The sequence below is a fragment of the Natator depressus genome, chromosome 7, assembly GCF_965152275.1.
Source record: "Natator depressus isolate rNatDep1 chromosome 7, rNatDep2.hap1, whole genome shotgun sequence".
In the NCBI taxonomy this organism is placed as follows: Eukaryota; Metazoa; Chordata; order Testudines; family Cheloniidae; genus Natator; species Natator depressus.
Window position 1 is genome coordinate 29,937,692 of NC_134240.1, and position 27,014 is coordinate 29,964,705.

Genomic DNA, 27,014 nt, shown 5'->3' on the forward strand with positions numbered 1-27,014 from the left:
AGGGGTTTGGAGTGTGGGAGGGGGCTCAGGGCTGGGACAGAGGGTTGGGATGCGGGGAGGGGGGTGAGGACTCTGGCTGGGGGTGCAGGCTCTGGAGTGGGGCCAGGGATGAGGGGTTTGGGGTGCGGGAGGGGGCTCAGAGCTAGGGCAGAGGGTTGGGGTACAGGGGGGTGAGGGCTCTGGCTGGGGATGCGGACTCTGGGGAGGAGCTGGGGAAGAGGGGTTTGGGGTGCATGCTGCCCTGGGGCTGGGGTGGGGAGAGAGGACTCCCCCTAGCCCTCTCTCGGCGCAGCAGCCCGGGGCTGGAGAAGAGCACCTCTCCCTACCTTGGCAGCCCCGGGGCTGGGGGAGAGGTGCCTCTCCAGTCCAGGCCCCTGTGGCTGCACACCTGCATGGCCCTTGGTAGCCTTAGAGGGAACTTAGACTGTAAGTACATAAATGGGGAACAGAAACGTGATAATAGAGGGCTCTTCAGTCTGGCAGCCAAAGGTCTAACAAAGTCCAGGGGCTGGAAATTGAAGCTGGACAAATTCAGACTGGAAATAAGATGTAAATTTTTACCCATGAGGGTAACTGACGATTGGAACAACTGACGAAGGACTGAGGTGGATTCTCCATCACTGGCGATTCTTAAATCAAGGTTGGATTTTTTCTAAAATATCTGCTCTAGTTCAACCAGGAATTAATCCAGGGCTGTCCTATGGGCTGTGTTATACAAGAGATCAGACTAAGTGATCACTGTGGGCCCTTCTGGCCTGAGAACCTACACAAATCTGAGGGTTGGGGAGCTTGATCTGTTTGACTATTGACCTCAGCCCATAAGAACCTCTACAGGGAGATCTGGGGGGGCAGAGGGCTCTTCAGTGCGGCAGACAAAGGCAGAATGAGGCCCAACGGCTGGGAGCTGAAGCCGGACAAATTGCGACCAGGTAGAAGGTGCAGATTTTTAACAGCTGACCTAGGGACTGGTAGAGTCTCCATGAGCTGGAATTTTCAAATCGAGACTTGACTTCTCTCTGTCAGACAGAGTCTAGCCCAACCACCTGATCTGGGTCGGAGGCTGTGACGGCTGGGGGAAATTCTCAGGCCTGTGTTACACAGAACATCGGACTGGGTGACAATGGTCCCTGCTAGCCTTGAAATCTATGGATTTATGGAGAGGGCAGAGAAGAGCCCCGGAAACTATCTGAGGGCTCGGAAATGTGTCGTACAGTCAGAGACTTATGGAGCTCAATCGGTTCAGCCTCTCAAAAGGATCAAGGGTGACTTGGTTCCAGTGCATAAAGGACCTTCCTGGGGAGAAAACACCGGGTACGAAAGGGCTCTTTAACTGAGCAGCCAGAGGCAGAACAAGACTCAATGGCTGGAAGTTAAAGCCAGGCACGCGCCACTGAGAAACAAGGCATCAAGCACCAGTGATGGTGATTATTGGAACAGGCTCCCAAGAGAACTGGTGGATTCTCCATCTCTCTGCGTCTTCAAATCCAGCCTGGCTGCCTTTCTGGCATGTGCTTGAGTCAAACACAAGTGACTGGGCTCAGTCCTGGGGGTCAGGGGGACCCTCTCTGGCCTGAGCTGTACAGGAGGTCAGACTGGATGATCTTAATGGTCCCTTCTGGCCCTGGACTCTATGAACAAACTGTGCAGATTCTTCTCCGAGCTGAAGACAAAGTTGTCTTCCCCTTGTGGTGTGCTCTCAAGTGCTTACAAGGCAACTATTTTTCCTTGGCTGTCTCAAAAAATCTCAGTGATTTAAAGGAAGTTGACAAAGGGATATTATTTATGAGACTGATGAGGGGGGCAGCTAATTAAGTGAGACAGGTGGAAGGACTCATCGGCAAGGGACTCAGCTCTCTTAACCTGCTGGATAATTAACGAGCTGAGATGCTTTGGCTCTTTATATCCCAGATGGAAAAAAAGACCTGTGTTTGCTTGGACATGAGAGCTGGCTTTATGCACAGGAATAACTTACATGCAAACTGAAGGGAATGTGTTATAATAATATAACAATACCGACTTCATTGATAGCATTTTTCATTGGTAGATCTCAAAGCACTCTACTAAGGAAGTCAGGATCATTATCCCCATTTTACAGATGGGGAAACTGAGGCACAGAGAGGGAAAGGAACTTGTCGCACATCAGAACAGAGCCATACATAGGACCCAGGAGTACGTTCTAACCATTAGCCCCCACTCCCTTCCCAGAGCTGTGAACTGAACCCAGGAGTCCTGACTAGTGCTGGCCAGACAACAAGAATCCGTTTTGCAAAAAATGGTGAGGTTTTGCGGTTTGTTTCCATTCCGATGTGGAATGAAACCAAGACCCATTGAAAATGTTCATGGAAAAATGAGAGAGCCAGCAGGTGGGGAGATCCACACACAGCCCAAGTGGCTGCCAACCTCCCGCTGTGGAGCTGGGAACTGAGAGCCCGGGAGGCAGCCATGTTCCCGGTGGGGAGCCTTGGTGCAGTTTGGAGTGGGAAGCCCAGGCAGTAACCTGGCTGGGAGCAGGGAGCCAGGATCCCAGGGGCAGCCTGGCTCTGAGCAGGGAGCCTGGGCAGCAGCCCAGCTGGAAGCAGGGACCCCGGGAGGCAGCCGGGCTCTAGCTGGAGCGTCGCACCCATCCCAGGGAGACAGTCTAAGCTGTGAGTAGCTTTCTTGTGAACTTCATGGCTCCAGCATGGAGCTGTGAAATTGACAAGAATGAGAGCCAACAGCTGATGTAAGTAACCAGCAATGTCTACAGGGACACCACCTCACCCGAACTGCACCAACACAAGCCCTATGCCTCTTGTGGAGCTGGAGTTATAATGGTGGTGTAGTAGGGCACTTACATCAGCTGGAGCAAGGCTGTAGTGTAGACACTGACATAATTAGATCGACACAAGCTGCCTTAAGTCGACCTAACTGTGTAGTGTAGGCCAGGCCTAAGACACCTGCCTGGCACAATTTTGGTTGAAAGTGACCCTGTATCATGAAAAGTTTCAGTTTTGATAAACTGGTATTTTCTGATAAAAAAATGTTTTGTGAAAAAGTTCCCAAGCAGCTTCTGGCACAGTGGGAGCTCCAATCTTGGTCAGGGTCTTTGCAGCTTCTGACACAAAGGGGCCCTGATTTCAGTTGAGGTCTGTGCAGTGCTGGAAAATAGGAGCCCTCAATCTCAGCTGAGCCTTCTCTGTGCTACAATAATACATCTAATTGTTATTATTATGGTAGCTCCTAGAGTTCCCACCCAAGATAAATTCAGGCTAGAAATACGGCACACATTTTTAACAGAGGGGGATTAACCATTGGAGCAACTGACGCAGCATCAGGATGGATTCTCCATCACTTGGAGTCTTTAAATCAAGAGCAAATGTTTCTCTAAAAGCTCTAGCTAGACCACCAGATAGCAGCTGGGGGCAAGAGTGGCTGGGGAGGGATTCTCAGGCCTGAGTTATGCAGGAGGTCAGACTGGATGATCTCACGCTCTCTTTCTGGCCTTGAAATCGATGGATTTCTGAATGATCCCTTGGAAGAGGGTCTACTTGGATAGGCACTGGGCTATACCCGCCACACAAAGGAAATCTAAATAAGATCAAGCTTTAAAATTAAAGTTCTCCCCCAGGAGCTTGTGAACAGATCACTGAGCCCAGAATTAACTAAAGACAGATGAGTCCAATAATGAGGGGATTTCATAACAGGTTCAGGAAGCCAATATAACTGGAGTGCTGCCCTGGACAAAACATGCATGGAGCAATGCAGGGCCTTGCAAATGGGGTGGGAAGAGGAGGAGAGAGGAGCGGGACAGGGCAATGGAGTAAGCATAGCCTTTTTAAAATAATGAGGAGGGTTCACATCTGGGACTCCTGGGTTCTACCCCTAGCTCTGGGAGAGGAGTGATGTTTAATGGTTAGAGAAGGAGCAGGGGCGGAGAATCAGGAATCCTTGGTTCTAGCCCCAGTCCTGGGAGGCAGTGTTACCTTGTGGTCAGAGCAGGAGGAGGGGCTGGGAGTCAGGACTCCTGGCTTCTATTCCGGGCTGTGAGAAGGCAGTATGGTCCAGTGATTAGAGCCTGAGTGCCTGGAAGTCAGGACTCCTGGAGTCTATTCCCAACATTGAGAGGAAATCAAGGTCGATTTGTTAGAGCAGGGGTGACTGGGAGGCAGGTGGGTTCTAGCCTCTGCTCTGGAAAGGGAGAGAGGGCTAATGGCTCCAGTAAGCACGTGACTGGGATCCAGGAATCCTGGGTTCAGTAAAACACCACTGCAGCAGCCAGTAGATACAGAGCCTATAGTTTGCAAAGTGCCAATTTTTTCTATTGCTAGGAGCTTGCGAGAACAGTAAGTGGGGCTGGACTGGGGTTTCTCATCTCCATGAAACAGGCATGGCTAGAGATTGGTTCTGAGTTTACAGATCAGTGCTAATTAACCTCAATTGTGCTGAAGCAGTGGTTCCTGCAAAGAGTTATTGAGCCTCTCCCCAAATTCATCGACAAACAAATCCCCGCGGTGGGTAAAGAATGCAATTAGCAGTTCCTCTGTTGAGTCACATTGCTAGGTCACGGGACAGCTCCCAGCATTTTCCATCCAATCCTACATTCGGCACAGTTACTTCCAACAGCATTTTATTGGGGATGGAAGACAGCCCGGTCTAGTGGTTAGGGGACTACACTGGGAGTCAGGGCTCCTGGGTTCTCTTCCCCACTCTGGGAGAGGAGAGAGGTCTAGTGGCAGAGAGGACTGGAAAGCAGAACTCCTGGGTTCTGATAACCACACACAACTTCCCAATGACAGTGAAGCTGTGATTCACAACCCCGCAAAGCACAGAGGGGAATCACCCCTGGTCCTTGGCAGTATAGAGTTTATGACACATAGGTCAGCATCAGAGATTCCATTGCTCACACTAGCTGCCTTCTGTGACTTCCCCTCTCAGCTCGACAGCCTGCTGCAGGCACCTGGGCTGCTTGGCTTTCTATTAGCAAGCTAAATGAAGCAGAGAATGAAACCTAAAAGTAAGAGCTAATGGAAAACGTTAACAGCTACTATGATCACCTGTTCTGGGTCCACAAGGGATGGTGGAAAATCAGATACACATTTTTGAAACCACATTCAACCTAAACTCTCCTCCCTTTGAGTGATGCCTCAACACTCCAGTAACACACATGCTGGTCCCCACCCTCACAGATGGCACAGTGCACACAAGCACTGTGCAACAAAGTCTAACACTTGCTCTCTGCTCTGGCAAAACTCGGGTTTAATTCCAGCTTAGCAACAAGAGCTACCTACACAGGCTGTGTTTAAACACAGGCCTAAACCATCACAGTGGTCCTTCAAATGGCCCCTTCTGGCCTTAGAGGCTAGGAATCTATTAATCTCCTCCCTGAGTAGGTGTCTATAGACAGGGACCAAATCACCCCTTAACCTTCTTGTGGAGAAACTACATAGATGAACATTGTAAAGTCCATCCTGGAAACAGACTCACTTTAAGGCCGCTCTGATCATCGAGTCTGAGCTCTTGTATAATCCAGTCCATAGAATCTCCTCCCCACTATTCCTGCATCCAGCCCAGATATAGTGATTGAGCCAGAGCACGGCTTTTAGACAGATGTCTCATCTTGATTACAAACCCCAAGTTATTTGTAGATTCTAAGGCCAGAAGGAACCATTGTGCTCATCTAGTCTGATCTCCTGTCTAACGCGGGCTACAGGACTGCCCTGAAATAATTCCTGGATGAACTAGAGCAGATCTCTTAGAAAAACATCCAACTTTGGTTTAAGAATCGCTAGTGATGGAGAATCCATCACAGCCCTTGGTCAGTTGTTCCAATGGTTAATTATCCTCGTGGGTAAACATTTACAGTCTGAATTTGTCTTGCTTGAACTTCTGGCCATTGGATCTTGTTAGACCTTTGTCTGCTAGACTGAACAGTCCATTATCAAATTTCTATCCCCTATGTAGGTACTTATAGACTGGGCTCAAGTCACTCCTTAACCCTCTTTGTTAAGCAAAACAGATTGAGCTTCTGGTGTCTCTCACTACAAGGCATGTTTTCCAATCCTTTAATCATTCTTGTGTCTCTTAAAGAATGAAGAATGTGTGCCAGCATAATATCCCACTTGAAACCTACCCCCCAAGGGCAAAGAATGTCTCTCAATGGTTCCCACATGCAGCCCATATCTGGTGGTCAAGCTGGAGTGTAATAATAACAATCCCTAGCTCTTATGTAGCACATTTCTTCAGTAGATCTCTAAGTGCTTTGCAAAGGAAGTTGGTGGCATTATCTCCATTTCACAGATGGACAAACTGAAGCACAGGGAGGGGATTTGCCCCCAGGTCACCCAGCAGCTCAGAGATAGGAATAGAAGGCAGGTGTCCTGATTCCCAGCCCCCTCTGCTCTAACCCACTAGACCTCACTCCCTTCCCAGAGCAGAGTTTAGTAGTTACAGCGTTGGGGGGGGGGGGGGGAAAGAGGGCGAGGGAGAGGACTCCTTGGTTCTATACCCAGCTCTGCCACTGACTTCCTTTATGATCTGGGGTTAGTCACTTAATTTCTCAATGCCTCAGTTTCCATTTCTGCACAGTGGGGGTAATAATAACTGAAAGGCAGTGTGGTCTAGCTAGCAGACAGTACATGGCCTCAGGACAGCTGGGTTCTATTTCCACCATTGACCTGCCATAAAACCATGGGCAAGTGTGGAGGTAGCAAGAGTCACTAGACAAAAGTTTCTGGCCAGGGTTACGCAGGAGGTCCGGCTGGATGATCAGAATGGTCCGTTCTGACCTTGAAGTCTATTCACCTTGATTCCAGGAGCTCTGATGCAGCCGCTCCCCCCCAATCAGAATCACTGTCACTGACATGTCCTTCGTAAATGTCGCCCAGCTGCCTCTCACCCAGCTGTCCAGGGGGGAAAGAAGAACCAACCTGCATTTGCGTTTCCACAGCCTGACACCTCACCCCGGCACAGCACGGCCTGGAAATGTCAAGGCAGTATGGAAGGGATTGGGGCGCTGGCAGGGGAAAGCTCAACACACGTGGTGTTAGCTAAAGGGACTTTTAAGGACCTTGTTGATTCGATGTAGATTCCCCCACACATACACCTCTCTTTGTGGTATCTTTCAGGAGAATCTCCATCCACTGAGCATCTCCTACAAGCACAGAATTTCCTTTTCCAGTGGAATATATATTATCTATATTACAGTAGCGCCTGTAGGCCACAAGTGACATCAGGCCGATTTTGGTATGTGTATTATTAGTGGTATTATGGTAGCGGGTAGAGTCCCCCATTATGGTGTGTACATTCTTAAGAGCATTACGGTCATACCTGATGCACCCCAAATGAGACCAACAATCCATTGTGGTGTGTGTATTAGTAGTATTACGGTAGCTACTAGGATGCCCGCTGCTGCCCAGATACAGTCAGCTAGAGCTCTGCAGGGCAGAGACTAAATAGACAAAGGGTGGAGGAGAAACTGAGGCACAGTGAGAAAAAGGGACCTATCTGGGGTCATGCAGCAAGTCAGGGACAGAGAGATGGGGATAGAAGCCAGGAGTCCTGACTCCCCACCCCTCCTGCTCTAACCACTAGAGCCCACTTCCCTCCCACAGGTGGGGATAGGACCCAGGAGCTCTGACACTCACTGCAGTGCCCTAGCCACTAGACCACACTCACATGGGCAGCTCATGCCCACTGGTGCAAATGATGTCAGGAGCTAAAGGCCAATAGAGAATCAAGCACTCTGTCTAATCCATGCTGGCGTTTCTAGCGTGCCCATCCCTGGGGGATCTGGGCTCTGCCCTTCATGGGCTCTCAGCACCTTGGGGGTAGGAGCTTGGAAGCTCAGAGCTCACGGTGTTCAGCTCCCAGGGACAAAACAGTAATCCCATGAAGATCAGGAGCAGAAGCACTAAGATTTGAGGGCGTTTGACCCCCAGCTTCCTGTGCTTTTCTCTCTCTCTCTCTCACACACACACACAATCCAGCCCTCCAGCAAGGGGATGGCAGCCTCATGTGTACGATCGCAGCTAGCTTTTCGTTGTGCTTTCCACAATCAAGCCAAGGCACCACATGAGACGGGTTAATTACAGTGGCGCCTGTGTGTTCAGCACGGTCCTTGGGTCTGATGAGTTTCGATCCATCCTTGGGGAGGAGGACGAAAGATGCACAGAGAGAGGATCAGAGACACGACCGGTGCGTGAGCCCTAGAAAAACAAAGTGCTGGACCTCACTTCTTTTGGAGCCCTGCTGACCCCATTCTGGGTCACCTTGCCCCTGGGGAGCAAAACGGGGGCAGGGGTGTCACTATACTCCTGCCAGGACGCTTCGGCCTGTGCAGTGGTAAAGAGCTCCCCTCTGCCCCACCTTTGGGGGGGAAGGGAATGCCAGCAGCACTGACCACAGGGGAGGCAGGGACAAGGGCGTAATGAAGGAGGGGGCCCAGGTCTCCCACCCCCAGGCCGGCTCTGAGCAGAGACCCAGCTGCCACCGCCTCACCTCCCAGTCACACTCAAGGCCGCAGTGTGGGTTAGCCCTGAGGCCGGGGACCCGCCACCGACACAGGAGGTAACAGACTGGGGCGCCCACATCCCTGGCACCAGGGGACCCCTGCCAGACTTCCAGCAATGTGGGATGGGCGGGGAGACCCTGGCACTTCCCTGAGCCCCTTGCCCTGGGGGGAGAGGGGGCGGGCTGCAGCCTGAATGCCAGGGCTTTCCAAGGGGAGCAGGGAGCCTGCACAGTACCTCCCTCTGTACCCTGCCTGGCCCCCGGGACCCAGGGCTGGAAGCACTGGGATGTGCTGAGCCTGGGCTCCCTTGGCATGGCAGGGCCCAGCCTAGAGAGCACTGAGGGAGGTACCATGCAGCCCTGCAGGCCCCCAGTACCTCTGCTCCCCTTGCAAAGCCCTAGCATCCAGCCCCCCTCCCACTGTTTCCCCCAGGGCAGGAGGCTCAGGGAAATGCTGGGGTCTCCCCTCCCAGCCCGGAGTGCTGGAACTCCAGGAGGGGCTCCCCTGTTGGGCAGGGATACGGGTGCCCCAGCCCGGTACCTCCTGCATGGGTAGAAGGTCTCCAGCCCCAGGGCCACCTTGCGCTGCTGTCTTGGGCATGATTTGGGGGGATGAGGTGGGGGCTCCTAGGTCTACACTCAGAGCCGACCAAGGAAGGGCAGGGGGAGGTCTGGGCCAGTCAGACGTTGTGCCATTCAGAAGTACCAGAATTCCATTCTGGATCACCAAAAAAGTGCTAGAATGCCCTCTGGAGCATCCCAGCCCTGCTCATGCTCTGGACACAACCTCCACCCCACACCCACACAATCAGAGACATAAAGCACCACACCCACAGACACACAATCAGCCCCCACCATGCACACATACAATCAGACACACACAGCAGCAGGATCAAGATCACATACACACTCTCTTGGTTCTGTTACCAGTTCTGGGCGGGCAGCAGTGTCTATTAGTTACAGCATGGGGAGGGGGTGCTGGGAGCCAGGACACCTGGGTTCTATCACTGGCTCTGTGATGGAAGTGGTGTCTAGTAGGTAGAGCAGGGAGGGGCTGGGAGCCATGGTTCCTGGGTTCTACCCCCAGTTCTGGGAGGGAAGTGGGGTCCATGGCTACAACAGAGAAGGCTGGGAGTCAGAACTCCTGGGTTCTGTTCCCAGCTTCCTCTTCACTATTTTATTCATGCAGGCCTCATGAAAACTAGCTCTCTGAATGGCTTATCTTAACAAGCAGCTCTTCTCTCAAGCACTTGCTGAAGGAAACACACACAGATTTATTTCACATTGGTAGTATTAAAGTAGCACAGAGGCTCTAACATGCTCCTGCCAGGTGGGCGCTGCACAGATCGCAACCAAGACCAGGGCCCTTGGAGTGCCAGGTGCTGCACAGACTGACCGAGTTCAGGGCCCGCATTGCACTGGGTGCCATACAGAGCTCAACTGAGACTGGGGCCCCAGTGTGCCAGGCGCTGCACAGACACAGTGAGAGATAGTCCCAGCCCCAAAGACTTCACAGTCTAAATAGACAAGAGGTAAGAGGGGAGACAGGCCCACAGAGCAGAAGACACTTGCCCAGGTAACACAGCAGGCCTGGGTCCCACCAGCCTGCTCTAACCACCAGACCCCATTCCCCTCCCAGAGGAGGGGATAGAACCCAGGAGTCCTGACTGCCCCCTTCCCAGAACTTGGAACAGACTCCAGGAATCTTTACCCACCGAACAACACTGCCTCTCTCTTCCCGGGAATCGCTCCTGCCAGACTGCCGCGTCTGTATGAATTGAGGGATTTGTTTAAGCATTGACTGACATCTTTAGCAGGATGAAATGTCCCAGGTGGGGTTTTTTCTCTAATTCAGTGCTTTGATCCGCTCTGATCCACATCCCATGGAGCTGCTGTTTCCTCCATCTGAACTTTAGCAACCCCGCTCTTTGCATGACACCTCCCCACACCCTACCTTAGCGGGTGTCTCAATCCATGGCAGAAAACAGCTTTTGATAGGTCCCTGTTTGTTAACCTTTCGACTGCGAAACTAAGCCTGGTTTTTGAGACCCAGATGCTGCTCCTTTTCAAACCAATAGATTCCTGCCACGTCTTGGAGATTACGGGGTTTCCAATCTCCCCAGGGGATGGTACAAGCCTCACATTTAGGTTTGGTTCAGAGCTAGACTCAGTAGAAATGTAATGACCACAATATTATCCCCCATCTTGGCTGGGGTCTGTACGGCACCTGGCACAATGGGGGCCCTGAACTTGGTCAGGGTCTGTGCACCGTCCAGCACAACGGGGGCCCTGATCGCAATCAAAGTCTGTGCAGTGTCTGGAACAACGGGGTCCCTGTCTCAGGGAAAGGACAGGATGAAGTTTTTAGGCACGGTACATAGTTAATTTCTCAGTAATTAGGCCAGTAAACTACTCCTGGTAGTGGCAAAGCCTTCGCCATATCCCAGAGAGGCTGGATGTGACAGGCAACTCTGACAAAATGCACAGCCCAAATCCGGAGACACTTTTCAAAGCACATTAGGAATTTTCCCCACCTCCGCAGCGGCTGATTCACACCAGAGCATGCTGGTCCGGGGAGGCTGCGTTCAATTAATTTTTTTGGAAGAGACGAGTCGCTAATCTATTCCTTTTCAAGCCCCCTAATTAGCCCTTTGATTAATTATGCATCTGTAAGCGGCTAAGGCAGCCTGCTTTTGAAGAGCCATTTCCTTGCATTTCACTATAGTTCCGGCTCGCAGAGAGTCTTACCTATTCCTGGCTCTCCGCGGGCAGTGCGGTCTGCTGCTCAGAGCAGGGGGCTGGGAGTCAGGCCTCATGGAGTCTTTCCCCAGGGCTGGGAGGCTAGTGGGTTAGAGTGGACGCAAGGAGTGCCTAGGAGTCAGGACTGCAGTGGAAGCTTCCTAAAAGTGGGGGGGCCACCTGAACCATGGCCCTTCCCCTGGGGCCCCTCCTCTCCCCTGTGGCCCCGCTCCCACACCACCTCTTTCCCCCAAGACCCCACCCCTGCTTGCTCACCCTTACGGCCAGTAAAAAGTAGGAAGGCCATGGCCTCCTGGCCCCCCCGCCTCAGTTTCCCCTCACATCCTTTGTCCTTTTAGTCTTTGAGCTCTTTGAAGCGGGGACGGTCTCTCCTTCTGTGTCGCTGCAGCATTCGGCACAACAAAGGGCCTGATCGCAGGCTCTGTGCAGCCCCTGGCACAACGGGGCCAGATTTCAACGAGGAAATGCACAGCCCCCAGCACAAAGGGGCAGCTGGTCCACAACTGCAGCTTCTAGGCGCTACTGCCATCCCACTAATGAATAATAACGTAACAAACTTCCTTTGCAATTGCCCTTAAACGGGAGCAGCAGTGGGAGAATTGCGGGGGGAAGGGCAGGGAAGGATTTTAATAGCTGGGTCCCAGACTTTAAGTGCTTTTTACAAAGATGAGTTTCCGATCATATGTCAGCAGCAGCAAGGTATCAAAACACATTGATTCACCGCTGCAGCTGGGCCAGCTCCCAGCAGACATTAGGGGCTAATGATATTTATTCAGCCTATTATGCTCCCTGCATACCAAGGTGTGATCCCATTATCTATTAACCAGTGGGCCAGTCCTGTTCCACTATTCATACAAACAAGCCTTGATGGGGTGGAGCGACTAGTTGCTAATACATATTCATCTGGACCCGTGGATTTCCAAATCCCATTGCTCTGAGGGGGCGGAACGCTTCCAGAGCGCGGGAGAGATTGTTTATTATTGTGAGTAGGGCTCCGGACTGGGAGGCAGGACTCCTGGATTCTAGCCCTGGCTCTGGGAGGCAGCAGAGTCTAGTGGTTAGAACAGGAGGGCTGGGTTCTATTCCTGACTCTGACACTGACCTGGGGCAAGTCCCTTCTCCTGTCGTTTCCCTCTCCTGCTAGCTCTTTGGAGCAGGGACTGTCTCTCAGGCTGTTTTGGCAGCGCCTTTCCCGGTAATGCTCAGAGCTACCTCTGCGTTTGGGGTGTGTGTGTACAGCTCCTAGCACAGCCAGGCTCTGATCCCTCATTGGTGGCCCTTGCTGCTACCGTACTACCTCTAATCCCCAGGGAAGAGAAACATTTCCCACCTCTAGAACGTAGCTGACTGTGCATTCCAGCTGGGCTCCGGGCCACCCTTATTAAAGGGCCAATAACTTCTTTTATAAGGGAGCCTGGGGGTAGGGATACAACACAGCTGACTTAGGACCCCCACCCCCATCCTTGCCAAGGCCTGTTATGTCAAGAACAATGACTGTCTCCAGCTCCCAGACCCCTCCCCCCTCACATCACTCCCTTCAGAGCTGGGGATTAAGGCCATGAGTCCCGGCTCCTTGAACCCCTAGACCCCACCGCCTCCAGAGCTGGGGTCCAGCCCGCAGGTTCTAGTGTGGTAAAGTGGGGGGTGCTGGGAGGAAGGACTTCTGGGTTCTATTCCCAGCCCCAAGGCAGCTGCAAGCCAAACAATAAATGTGGCGGATGTTCCTCTCTCACCTTCCTGTCTTTTGATGCTTTTGAGATGCGTTGCCATGGAAATCAGACCCCGAGGGAAGGTGGCGCGGGGGGGGGGGGTTCGGGGGGGGCGGAGATGAGCGTGGAATGGAGAGTGCCTTGTGCCCTTACTCCTCTGCTATCCCCCTACTTCACCCCTCACTGGCCCCAGCCCCCCAGTGATCTCCTGCAAGGTGACACCAGGGCAGACTGGGGGAGGGCTCTGAGTCCCGTGACACCCTGGGTAGCCATACTTTTCCACAATACCTGTGCTCCCCCCATCCTCCTCCGGCAAACAGAATCCTCCTTTCTGCCCACTTTAAGGGTTCTTCACACTGTGCAAATAGGCCTGAGCTTTGCTTTCAGGGTACGACTAGCTTCCCCAGAATCCCAGTCCACTCCCTGGGGTCTCCCCTGCCCTGCGTGCCAAGAATTCAGCCGTCCTCACTCCCCTGGACTGGCAAGATGCCTAGCTTGGGTCGCAAGAGTCCACTGCCTTGAGGCATCATTGACCATAGCAGAGACAGTACTCGCAATTTGGTTATAGCCCCCTGCATCTTCCCCAGCATCTCATGTTCCTGTGCGCCAGCCCGCTCCATCTTTCCTCCCTACTGTTGCCAAATACCTTGAAATTACATTTCTCTCTCTCTCGTATTCACCACTGCCCATGCTGCATGCTCCTACCCCAACTAGACTGTAGCACAAATGGTACAGGCCCGTGGCTGGGCTCCCAGCATCAAGTGACTGCAGCTTCCATTAAAAAAAAAATAATGCAGTTTTTAGCCTTTGGGGAGAAAACCAGGAAGATGTGGCTGATGCCAACCAGAGCCTGCAGAGAGCCTCAGCTGATTGGGTCAAGGGCAGGTGTGGGAGTGGCCCTGAGTGTAACTGATGCAATGCCTGCCTGAGTCTGTAGAGAGCCTGAGCTGATTGCTCTGAGAAGAGGAGCTGCCCCAGGCATCTCAATGGGGTGACAAACTCCCACTTCTCTGAAGCACTGCCAGCCCCAGCCCAGCATGGGGCTCTGTGTATGTGGGGGCGGGGCCTGGTACTCCAACCTGCCCCAGCCCCAGAAGAAAGGAAGGATCATTATACACATTTTACAGATGAAGAAATTGCAGCACAGAGAGGGGAAATGACCTGCCCAAAGTCATTTAGGGAGCAAGTGGCAGAGCTGAGAACAGAATCCAGCTGGGCTGAGTCCCACTCCGTCATCTTAACCATAAAAATGGGATTGATTTAGAGAGCTGAAAGGATAAATTCCTCCCTTCCTCTACCTCAGGGGTTCCCAGGGTGGGAGGCCAGATCCCTGGGGGTCCGCTCTGAGTTATGCGGGGGTATGTGCCCTGAGCCAGGGCCGGAACAGCATTTTGCTGCATGGAGGGAGCCATTTTGTTCCCCAAATGGCATACTCTGCCCATCGTGACCTCATATGCACTGTGGCTGAGAGGTCACGCAGGCAGGGCCATTCCCACACTGGTGGAGATGTGCTGGTAGTCCTGGAAACAAAAGGGGTCCGGGACATTTCATCAGTTGCCAAAGGGGTCCTTTGTGGAAAAAAGTTTGAGACCCACTGCTCTCTCTGATCCAGGGAGCTGACAGAATTCAGATCTCAGTGCAGTAGAGCGGTTGAGCAGGGGCTTAAATACAGCAAAGGACTGCGCACCCACTTGAAGCGATGCATGTGCTCAAGCAGTTTGCCGAATCAAGGCCCAGCTGCACTGGATTTAAGCACATCCTTGAACGCTTTGCAGAATCGCACCCAAACGTGTGAAATTGACAAAAGAGAAATGGGAATCATTTAGAACCCAGATGCCGCTTTCCAACTAAGCTTCCTTGCAGGGGGAAGAAAACCCAATAGTGCTACAGCTCTGTTTATTTTAGCACGAGTGGGGCTGGCTGCCCGTTTGCGTTAAATTATTTTCACACTCTGCAGCGTGACCTTCCTCTCGTCTGTTATTTGAAAATGAATCACTGGAAATTAAATTTGCACTGATTCGGGGTTTTTTTAAGTTTCTCAAGTTGGCAAACAGCTTAAAAAACCGTTGACAGCAAAACATTCCCAGCGTGAGGGCGTCAGGAAGACATATTACAACAGCGCAGCTAGCTCTGGGATCCTGGGTCCTATGTTTTAATTCGAGGTGGGAGAAAGGCTTCCAAGGAGCAGGTTTCCACTTGAAATCAGTGCTTCACCTAAATCAAAGCAGGGCCCAGGGACACGGTGATTGAAACGTTTCCATTGAAAATCTTGTACAATAAGTTGAATCAAAATGGAGGATTTTGTTTTGACTTTTTCATTTTGACTAATTTTTTTATAAAATTTTTCATTCATATTAATATATTAACACCACATGAATAGTTTGTGTGTATATATATATATATATATAGAGAGAGAGAGAGAGAGAGAGAGAGAGCTTTTGACCATTTATATTTACATATTATATATAATGCATACTAGAAAATGTAAATAGATATAAATGTAACCTATTAATGTGTTCTTATAAAATATGTTAATGTTATTACATGTAATATTCATATATGCTCTATTCAGTGTTTTATATGACAATGTTTCAATGAGGTCCTTTTGATGTGTCCAAAATGAAAAGATTGGGGAATTTTTGTTCTGCTGTAAATTTAGAAATACAACTTTTCATCCTGATTTGGGACAAAAGGAAATGCACAGGACAGAAATTCCATTTTCCAATTCGCTGGGTCTTTATATCTCAGGAGGCAGGGTCATGCATACAGGGACAAGGAACTTCAGCCAGACTTGCAGGCTGTGCCCTGGGACACATGGACTCTGGAAAGGACTCAGGGATCCTGATGGAAACCAATTAATCATGAGCTGCTGGGGTAATGCAGGGGTGGATCAGTAGGGGGTGTCAAGCAGGAGCATGGAGATGGTGTCACCTCTGTATGTGGCACTGGTGACTGAAACACTGCGCCCAGCTCTGGGGTGCGCACTTTGAAATATCGCCATGAGAACAATCCAAGGGCTGGGAACACCTGAGAGTTAGGGAACAACATTTATTTAGTTTATCCAAGAGAAGGTTAAGAGGTGACATGATTGTGATCATTACCGATGCAGGGAGGAGATTCTGGAGAGCAGACAGCCCCTTAATCTTGCAAAGGCAGAACCCGGCCCAATGGCTGGGAGCAGAAGCTGGACAAATTCAGACCAAAACCAAGTGCCAATTTTTAGCAGGGAGGGAGACTAACCATTGAACAGCTCACCCAGGGCCAGGGTGGATTTTCCATCACAGAGTTTTTCAGTGGAAATTGGACCTCTCTCTAAAAATTCTAGCTCGACCACCATATCTGTGCTGGATGCAGGAATGTCTCTCGGGGGGGGGGGGGGCAGGGAATTCTCTGGCTTGTGTGATTCACAGAATTTAAGGCCAGAAGGGACCATCAGATCATCTAATCTGAATCTCCTGTGCAGCAGAGGCCGTTCCATTTGATCTAAACTCCCTTACACTGAGCCCAAAATCTTAGTCCTCAGGAGACTAACCTGTTGTGAGCCCCAGGCAGGGAACAGCAACACGGGGGCCCCCCATTCCTGAGACCCTGACATGGCAGGGAATTGCTGAGGTGATCCCCACAGGCGACCTGTGCCCCATGCTGCAGAGGCAGGCGAAAAACCTCTAATGTTCCTAACAATCTGACCAGGGGAAATTTCTTCCTGACTCCCAGTCTCGTGATCAGCTGGACCCTGAGATCACGATCAAGTCGTGCAGGAAGAGGGCAGACTGGACACGCAGAATGGTCTCTTCTGGCTTTAAAAAGAAATCAAATAAAAATCTATGGTTCTCTGAAAAAAACAAACAAACCACCAAACAAAAGCAGCAGCCTGAATGCCATAGCATCTTCCTATCCTACTCCTTTGCCTAGTGGACTAGCGCCTGCAAATGTAACCATCGGAAAAGGCACCCGAGCCAAGAGTTTGTTCTGCTGTTTAGAGACATCATTCAAAGCGCTCTCTGGCACGCTCGGCATTGTGCTGTGTCAGTTTAACAGTCCCCACCCTTAGCACATACACCTTGCCCCGGTCACACATTTCCTTGCAAAATCTGAAAGAAAAATCCATTTCCTTCAGAAAAATTTGAGCTTTTCACAAGTGCAGGGCAAGCAGGATGGTGATGGAGTTACCCAGCTGGAGGGAGAGGTGAGTTTGGGAGTTCCAGTGCTAGCGATCAGCAGTGCTGTGCCGTAGCCCCGGCATGGATGCTGCACAGCAGTCAAATGTGTGGTTTAGATGGTGGGACTCCTAGTGACCAGCCTTTTACCTTTAGCGCTTTAAAGCCAGGAATCCCAAAGTGCTTTGCTGAGGAGATAAATGCCATTTTGCTCAGTTTTACAGAGGGGGAAACTGAGGCACATGGCGAGGCAGGGCTGTCCCAACGTTACATAGTAGAGGTGGGCACATTTCCCAAGTCCCTGTCCAGTAGTCTGCACCATACTGCCTCTAAGACACTCACTGAGAGCTCTATTTCCCAATATGCCCCACTTCACCTCTGCGCTAAGTGCTACGCTAGCTCCCCCCCGCTTCTCGGAGGAGAAAGCCTCAGCCTGCGAGTGGAGGAGCCCCCGGCAGACTGTGTATGTCTGCAGCGTTTACTCTAATAAAACGATCACACACATAACCCAGCCGCAGCCGCCAGGATTCCCGAGCAGATGCCAAATCCAGCATGGGCTCTTTAGCTAGCTCTGCACTCCAGGCTCAGGGAGCAGATGTGAACTGAAATACATCTATTGGCAGTGGCTCAGCTGCTTTCCAAGCATAATTCTGATGGTCAGGTCCATAGATTTACGGCCAGAAGGGACTCTGGCATCCTGGATAGCACAGGCCAGAGAATGTCAACCAGGTCCTCCTCTATTGAGCCAGTCACTTGTGGTTGATTAAAGCATCTTCCAGACAGGCTGGATTTGGAGACTCAGCGAGGAGAAGAATCCCCCCCACCCCCTTTCCCAACGGAGTTTGCGCCATGGGTTAATTGCCCACACTGCTAAAACGCTGTGCCTGATTTCTCCTTGGACAGTGTCTGGCTTTAACTTCCAGACCAGGGTTCTCGTTTGGCTTCTCTCCATTAGGCTGAAGAACCCTGGGATCTTCTCCCCATGAAGGGGAGAAACGTCATCCCTTGTTCTTCTTTACAAGAAGCTGAGCAGATGGTGTCTCTCATGCTAAGGCATTTTTTCCAGCCCTCAGATCATTGTGGTGGCTCTTCCTGGCCCCCCTCCAACATCCAGCTGCCCCACACACTGCTTCTCCTCTGGCCCTGAACTATAGCACAGCAGAGCCACCGTATCTGCTACGAACCAGGGCAAGACCCGTGGCTGATGGTTACATCCATAGGCCTGAAGGCCATGCTGGTCATCCCAGTGTGACCTCCTGCATACCACAGGCTGGAGAACTCCCCTCGCCATTCCAGCCTCCAGCCCAAATTGGATAGTTGAGCTAGCCACTAGGTAACATTTTTGAAGTCCTCAAAAGGCACTGAGGGGCCTAACTCCCATTTAAATCAATGCGAGAGGAGCCAGGCTTTCAGGCCAGATTCACAGTGGTATTGCGGTGTCTAAAGATGCAGATAGGCAGCTAATGGCTTTCACAAAAGTGCTCAGGGGAAGTGCCTGACTCCTCTGGACAGGCAATGGAAATCATGTGCCTAACTCACTTAGTCTGTGCAGTGCCCAGCATGAAGGGGGGCCTTCCCCAGCATCTTGATTGGAGCTCGGCACAACTTTAATGTAAATCAAACAATGGATACCACAGAAAGTAGAAACGTGGAAGAATTGCTAAGGAGGTGCACAGAAGAACAGCACAAACATGTAAGGACAAAAATCAGAAAGGTTAAGGCACAAAATGAGTTATACCCAGCAAGGACATAAAAGGCTACAGGAAATGGTTCTTAAAATACATTAGGACCAAGAGAAAGATGAAGGAAAGTACAGGTCCTCTTCTTAGCAGACACTCATCCCAAGTAATATTAAAAACAAGGGAGAAGGAACACAAGCCAAAACAGGGAAAGAATGGGTTAAAGAATATTTAGAAAGATTAGATGTATTCAAGTCAGCACGGCCTGTTCAAATTCATCTTAGGGTACTTAAGGAACAAGCTGAAGCAATTATCTTCAAGAACTTGGGGAGGACAGGTGAGGTCCCAGAGGACTGGGGAAGGACAAACATAGTACCTAAGTTTAAAAAGGGGAACAAAGAGGACAGAGAATAATAGACCAGTCAGCCTAACTTTGACGCCTGCAAAGATACTGGAACAGATTATTAAACAATCAATTTGTAAGTACCCAGAGGATAATGGGGTTATAAGGAATAGCCAGCATAGATTTGTCAAGAACAAATCATGCCAAACCAACCTAATTTCCTTCTTGACAGTGTTACTGGCCTAGTGGATGGGGTGGAAGCAGTAGATGCAATATATCTTGATTTTCGTAAGGCATTTGACACACTCCCAAGTGACATTCTCATAAGCAAACTAAGGAAATGTAACCTAGATGAACCTCAACCTAGATGAAATTATTATAAGGTGGGTGCACAACTGGTTGAAAGTCCTTACTCAAAAAATAGTTATCAATGGTTTGCTGTCCAACTGGGACGGCATATCTAGTGGGATACCATAGAGGTCAGTCCTGGTTCTGTTCAATATTTTCAGTAAGGACTTGGATAATGGAGCTGGGAGAGGCTGCTGGGAGAGGCTGCAAGCACTTTGGAGGACAGGCTTAGAATTCGAAACAACTTTAACAAATTAGAGACCTGGTCTGAAATTAACAAGATGAAATTCAATACAGACGGATGCAAAGCACTGCACTTAGGAAGGAAAAAATCAAATGCCCAACTACAAAATGGGAAATAACTGGCTAGGCAGTAATGCTGCTGAGAAGGATCCAGAGGTTATACCAGGTCACAAATTGAATATGAGTCAACAATGTGATGCAGTTGCAAAAAGGACTAATATTCTGGGGTGTATTAGCAGAAGTGTCATATGTAAGACCTGGGTCGTAACTGCCCTGCTCTGCTCGGCACTGGGGAGGTCTCAGCTGCAGTGCTGTGTCCGGTTTTGGGTGCCACACTTCAGGAAAGATGTGGACAAACCGGAGAATCCAGGGGAGAGCAACAAAAACGAGAAAAGGTTTAGAAAACCCGACCTGTGAAGAAAAGAAAAAAAACGGCCCTGTTTCGCCCTGAGAAAAGACAGCTGAGTGAGTGACAGGGTCGGGGAGGGGGGGCTGCTAACCCACACACACCCAGGAAGAACAGGAGGACTTGTGGCACCTTAGAGACTAACAAATTGATTTGAGCATAAGCTTTCGTGAGCATAAGCATCCGATGAAGTGAGCTGTAGCTCACAAAAGCTTATGCTCAAATCAATTTGTTAGTCTCTAAGGTGCCACAAGTCCTCCTTTTCTTTTTGCAGATACAGACTAACACAGCTACTAATCTGATACCCAGGAAGGCTTGCGAGTAAACAGAGTCATTTACAACCAATTGTCCTAGTCAACGGGACCCATCAAGATTCGAAACCACCATTAGTGGCCCACATTTTGCATAATTACAATAGGACCTCAGAGTTATACTTCATCTTTCTAGCTTCAGATACAAGAATGATACATGCATATAAAAAGGATGAACACACTTAATTATAAGCTTTGTAATGATATCTAACAAGAGACCTTTTGCCTAAAGCATATTCCAGTTACATCATATTCATACTCATAAGCATATTTCCATAAAACATATGGAATGCAACGTCACAATGAAGAAGAACTTTCGGACTCAAAGGGCAGCTAAGCTCTGGAATCGGCTTCTCAGGGAGGTTGGCCTCCCAGTCATTGAAGGTTTTTAAGAACAGGTTGGACAAACCCAGCAGGGATGGTCTAGGTTTACTTGGTTCTGGCTCAGTGCAGGGCCTGGACTAGATAACCTCTCCAGGCCCCTTCCAGCCCCACATGTCTGTGATTTTATAAGTGCACAGTTGCTCCTTCCAGTTTTTTTAGGGTTACTGAAAGGACCAAAGCCCTGACAGGAGTCTCTGCCATTTGAGCTGCCAGAAAGTCCTGACAGACCTCCCCAACCTGCACCGCACTTAGAAAGCGCTCTCCATCCCAGCTTAAACAGTGTATGGGCTGGATCAGCCTGGCCAACCCACAGCCCACACCCTTCTACCACAGAGCAGAGCGGTACTCTGTGCCATGTCAATTACCCTCTCCTTCCTCCTGCTCGCAGGCGCTGAGCAGCAGCCCAGCTGCCTTGCCCCCCTTTGGCTCTGTGCAGAAAGACAGCATTGAAGCACTGAGGTGAAGGGGAAGCCGGGCAGAATTTCAGCTCCGTAAAGCAGACATGATTGATGACTCAACTCCCCAACTGCCCCTGCAGCCAAAGGGAGCTCACAGTCGTTCTGCTTTGTGATTCTATGGGCACAAAGCGAATAAGGAGCCGGGAGGCTTGAATCCCAGCTCGGCCCTGCTCTAACCCCACTCCCTGCTCACAGGTGAGAAGAGAACCTAGGAGTCCTGGCTCCCGGCCCAGCCCTCATCCACTGGGCCATGCTGCCTCCCACACCAAGAATCTGTGAGTCTGCTGAGCCAGCCGTGGCCACATCTGGGAAGGCTGCACTATTGTCCGGCCCTCCAGGGCTAACTGATGTGTGGAGCAGCAGAGACCTCCTCAGAGAGCAGCTGGGGCTCCAGACTCAGAGATCTGCCCAGCACAATTGCACTTAGGTCAGCAGCCAGGGCTCAGCATCCCCCTCTGAGCAAAATCACCCGGCCTGCAGGAAGGAGGGGGTCACGAGTGAGTGCTGCGAGGGGTGGGAGGTAGAGTAGGGAGGGCTGAGAACAAAGTGGGGGTAGCAGGGGCTGGGATAGGACCCAGAGACTAATCACACTCACTATCTGAGTCTGCACTTCCTGCACTAACCCCTATCCCCACTCTCCTCCCACAATTGGAGAGGAACCCAGGAGTCCTAGCCGCCAGCCCTCCTGCTCTAATGCCTAGAGTATAGACCCCAGGAGGCCTGGCCCCCCGTACATCCCACCAGAGCTCTGGCAGGGAGTATAGTCTAAGGGCTACAACAAAGGGGATTTCAGCCAAAATCCTGGATTCTCTTTATGGCTTGGGGAGGGGAGTGGGGTCCCATGGCTAGAGCAGGGGGCTGGGAGTCAGGACTCCTGTCTTCTGTTCCCAGATCAGTCACTGACCTGCTGTGTGAACTGGGGCAAGTCCCTCCCCACTTGGTACCTGTGTTTCCCTCCCACCCTTTGTCCATGAGATTATAAAATCTGTGGGGGGCAGGTACAATCCCTCACTGTGTCTGTGAGATGCCTGCTGTGTCTGTGAGACGCCCGGCCCAACTGGGCCCTGCTCATGGTGGGGGCCTGCAGACTTTACTAGAATATTATTTCCTACTCCTAATTAATAATTAAGAGACAGCTGCAGATGCATGAGTCTCCTCCTTAATCCCCAGGGCTTTTCAATCGGAGCTGGAACGGGCTGCGTGCGAGACGGAACAGAAACTGCTAGCAGATACCCAGCTGGCAGCGCTGCGCTCCGAGCCAAGGACACTGGTCAAGGCAGAGAGCTGGGTAATTTGCCGAGCCAGCCAACCTTAACAGCACAGGCCAATGAGCTCCCCTGTTGCTGCTCCGACCCAGGCCGCAGGGAGTCTAAGACAGCTGGTTCACATCCCAGATTCACCCAGATCAGCTCTCATCTCGCATCACTTGACCCCAGAGAACAGAACCTCGGAGTCCTAGCTCCCAGCCATCTCACCACCAGACCGCGCTCCCCTCCGAGAGTGAGAGACGGAACCCAGGAGTCCTGTGTGGAGCACGCTGACAATGGAGGCCTGTTTTGCACCCAGCAGAAGCGGGAGGGGATGTTAAATTAGCAGAAGTCACGACATCCTGGTGGGTGGCTCACGCTGCTGAGAGAAGAGATGCAGCGGCATTCCAGAGCAAGATGAATCCTGGCACGGAGCGTGGTGCTGCAGAAAGCCTTCATTCCAGCAAGCCGCCAAGCAAGTGGATGAATCGGTGCTTTGTGCTTAGCCTGCCGGAGTCTGCAGAGAGCCTGAGCTGATCGCTCTGAGAGGGGTGGGGGATGTGCCCCGGGTGTAACTGATGCAGGAAAACAGTCTGAATCTGCAAAGAACCTGACAATGGAAGAAACACTGCAGCATACACTGCAACCAGTTGAGAGAGTGAGGACTGCCCAGTGGTTAGGAGCTCTAGCCTGTGTTTTGGGAGATCTTAGTTCAAGTAGTTTTTCCCACCCATGCACAGCTGGCCAGATGTATTGTGGGTTTGGGGGTGGGGGTAGGGGATTTCGCTTTTCTCTGAAGCATCAGGAATCGGCCACCCCTGGAGATGGGACACTGGGTGGGATGGACCGGGCTCTGAGCTGGTCCACAGAATCCTCTCTCTAGCTGTCTGGTGGGTGGGTCTTGCCCAGATGCTCAGGGTTCAGCTGATCATCAGACTGGGGTTTGGGAAGGAATTTCCCCCAGGTCAGATTGGCAGAGACCTTGGGGGTTTTCACCTCCCTCTGCAGCATGGGGCGCAGGTCCTCTGCTGGGATCAGCTGGGCATGGCTCACCTCAGCAATTCCCTGCCAGCACAGGGGCCTTGGAGGCCCTTTAGTCTCTCCTGTTCCCTGCCTGGGGCTCACAACCGATTAGTCTCCTCATGGCTGAAATGCTTTGGTTTAACTACCGTCTTGGGACTCAACACTGGGGGAATTGAACAGCCTGAGATAGACAAGAGGTCAGACTGGGTGATCTATTGACCCCTTCTGGCCTTAAACTATGAAATTCTCTGCTCCACCACAGACCCCCTGGGACACTTTGCACCAGCCATCCAGCCTCTCTGGGCCTCAGTTTCCCCATCTGTAAAATGGGGATCATTCACCCTTCCCTATCTCCCACAGTATGGTGGGGGTAAGTGCCTTAGAGATTGTGAAGCGCTGAGACATTATAACAGGTGTCCAAGTAAGCACTTAAGATAGGTTATAAATAAACCAGGCAACTGCTCTGTCTAGAAGACTCAGGCTCCATGATACATGGCCCCTTGTTCTAATAAGTGGCTGCATCTGAAAAGCTCTGGGAAAGCAGGAAATTGAAACCACTGGCCCACAGAGCAGCTAGCTAGAATCAAAGTGGGAGGCAGCAGTGTGTCCAGAGGAGCAGCCGACCGGGCCGGCGAATGAGGCCTGGAAAGCAGTAGACGAGACAGAGTCTGGTCAGAGTGGGATCCCTGAAAGCATGGCAGGGTTGGAATTAGACAATGCCACGTTCGCCGCATGATGAATCCAACTGCAGGAGCAAAGTGGGAGGTTTAAACATACTCCGGGCTCCCGCTGAGCAGGATCTTGAGTGACAGCTCATTTGGAGACCAAAATGAGGGGAGGCAGCAGACAGAGAACTGGACTCAGAATCAGGACTCCTGGGTTCTATTCCTACTTCTGCCACTGACCTTCGGCAGGTCCCTTCCCTCTCTGTACCTCAGTTTCCTCTCTCCTGCTCTTCAGGGCAGGGACTCTCTCATTGTGTGTCTGTGGAGCGCCTGGCCCAAAAGGGGCCCCAAACTCAGTCGGGATCCAGACAGCACCCTGCACAACCGGAGTGCTACCATAACACAAACAATCGTAAAATGAGAGAGAATAAGCAGTATAGCTGGTTGGGAAAGAAACTGGGGTTCCCCTCAACTTTTTGTCCTGAATGAGGCCAAAAACTGAAACGTGAAGAATTGTGGAAGTGGAATTCCACAATCGTTTGTTCTGGAAACACCAAAACATTCCCACAGCCAGAATGTTCTGGTGTTTCCAGAACAAAATATGCTGCTGGGGAGCTCGCTAGGCCCTGGCTTCCAAGCTGCCTCCGAGGCGGGCCACCAAGGGGCCGGGGGAGCCAAGAAGAAACCAGCAGATTTCTATCAAAAGTTGGCGATTTTGACACATCAGCCTTTTCATCATTGCAGCCAACTTATTGGCTGGTCCAATTGTCACAGAAAACAGTGTGGGTGAGTGACCACTGGAACAAACTGTCAAGGGTTGGGGTGAATTCTCCAGCTCTCGGTGTCTCCAAATCCAGACTGGATGCCTTTCCGGAAGATGGTGTAGTCCAGCACAACTGACTGGGCTCAGTACAAGGGGAACTGGATGAATTTTGCTGGTCTGGGTCCTACAGGAGGTCAGGCAAGACGGCCAAGGGTCTCTCCTGGCCTTAAAATCTACGAGCAACCTGGCTGCAGGGCACTTAATTATTTGTTTTACTGTTTACCAGTCACAGATTGGTTTAAACCTTGGAGTATGAGTTTTGCCTCCAAAATTAGCTACTCCCATTAACTGCTGTAACACTGAATATTCTTGAGACGCCCAGAAATGAATTCACCCACTCTTGCAATCATGCTAAGTTCTTCATCTCATGTGGCAATGAGTCCCATACACTAATTTCAGGCTATGTGATAAAGCCATTTCCTTTGATGAGTGTCATTCACTGTTTCCTTGTTCTTGGGTTATGAGACAAGGAGGACAGAGGCTCCCGATCACTGTTCCCTCTAAGCTGTGCGCGTGTGCGCACGCACACAGATCCTAAAACCCCCCCCCACGGCGAAACACCGCGCGCACAAACATTTGCACAGAAGCACAATTTGCACAGAAGAAATTTTTTGCGCACATGGCCTGTCAAAAATTAAAGGGAACATTGCTCCCGATCGCCCATTGCTCTCCCAGTCATTATTATACAGACTTTAAACACATCCCCTCTAATTCATCTCCTCTCTACAGTGAGCAAACCCCATCTAGTCAATCTTTCTTTGCAGGAGTTTTACTAGGTCTCTAATTATGCTGGTTGCCACTCTTTGAGCCCCCTGTGATTGTGCAGTATGGATCAACAAAGTGTGTACACACCCAGAGAGCCAAGCTACCCCCTTGCTGCCCCGCCCCCAAGGGAAATCCACCAACACACACACAGCCCTACCCATCCAACCCTGGGGTAAGGGCCTACGCCACTCCTACAAAACAAATTCCCAGCACCCCCACCATGCCCCTACTGACACCCCCACCATGCCCAGCACATCTGAATGCAAACATGTGCCCAGGCAAGGATCCTAGCCCCCCATCTTTCTACTCCCCAGCCCAGTAAAGAGAGTGGAATCGGTGGGGGCTCTCACAGCCCCTCCTCTCCTGCTGCCAGCTGGCAGGGGGGTTGTATCCGTGCCAGACTCTTTTGCAGCGATCCCCAGTTGTTAGTTTGAGTGGCAAGAGCTGCCGCGTCGTTAGGAAGGGAACAGGGAGTCTGAACAGCCGAACGCCCACGCCCAGGGTTTGAATGGAGCAGCCTGTCATGCAGACGGAATACAAGTGCTTCTGTTTATCGCCAGCGCCCCAGAGAATCTAGCACAATGCCAGGGAATGCGAACAGCCAAGAAGGAAACTAGCAGGTTGATCTTCACATGCTAAAGCCTCCAACAGCCAGGGATAGAACCCAGGAATCCTGACTCTCAGCCCCCGGTCCCCTCCAACTCTAACCCACTAACTCCCACTCCCATCCCAGAGCTGGCGACAGGAGCCAGGACTCCTGGCTCCTCTCTCGAAGCACGAGATCCCATTGCTAGCTTCCATGAATCAGACACAGAGGTGGACTTTAACACATACTTGCCAGTGGATTAAACTCTGTCTCCAGACTGAGTTTCACATGCAGTACTGCGGATAACACCCCCTTCCACCTCTAACACACACACACACACACACACACAGCCCCCCCCGCTTTCTCCTCCTCCCACATACACCCCCGTGCTGCTGGCAGCATCCATCACTCGGGGAGAATATTTCCCCCAAAGCTTTTTTAGGAAGGAAAATGAGGTTTCCCACATACAGAGAATTCCTGTGGAAACTTTCCGCCAGCCTCGGAATTGTAGATTTTTCATTAAAAACTGAAAATTGACTGGCATGGGGCCAGATGCCTCCCAGTGTTTGGAAGTTCCTAGCTGGAAACGTTACAGTTCTGGGGAAAGCGTGCTGGATTGT

The 27,014-nt window shown here is 51.1% G+C and overlaps 1 protein-coding gene across 5 annotated transcripts in view; it reads right to left on the reverse strand.

Annotated features, from left to right (window-relative positions):
- Positions 1 to 27,014, reverse strand: part of PC (pyruvate carboxylase) — a 230,986-nt gene that overhangs the window by 52,962 nt on the left and 151,010 nt on the right. The window lies entirely within an intron of this gene.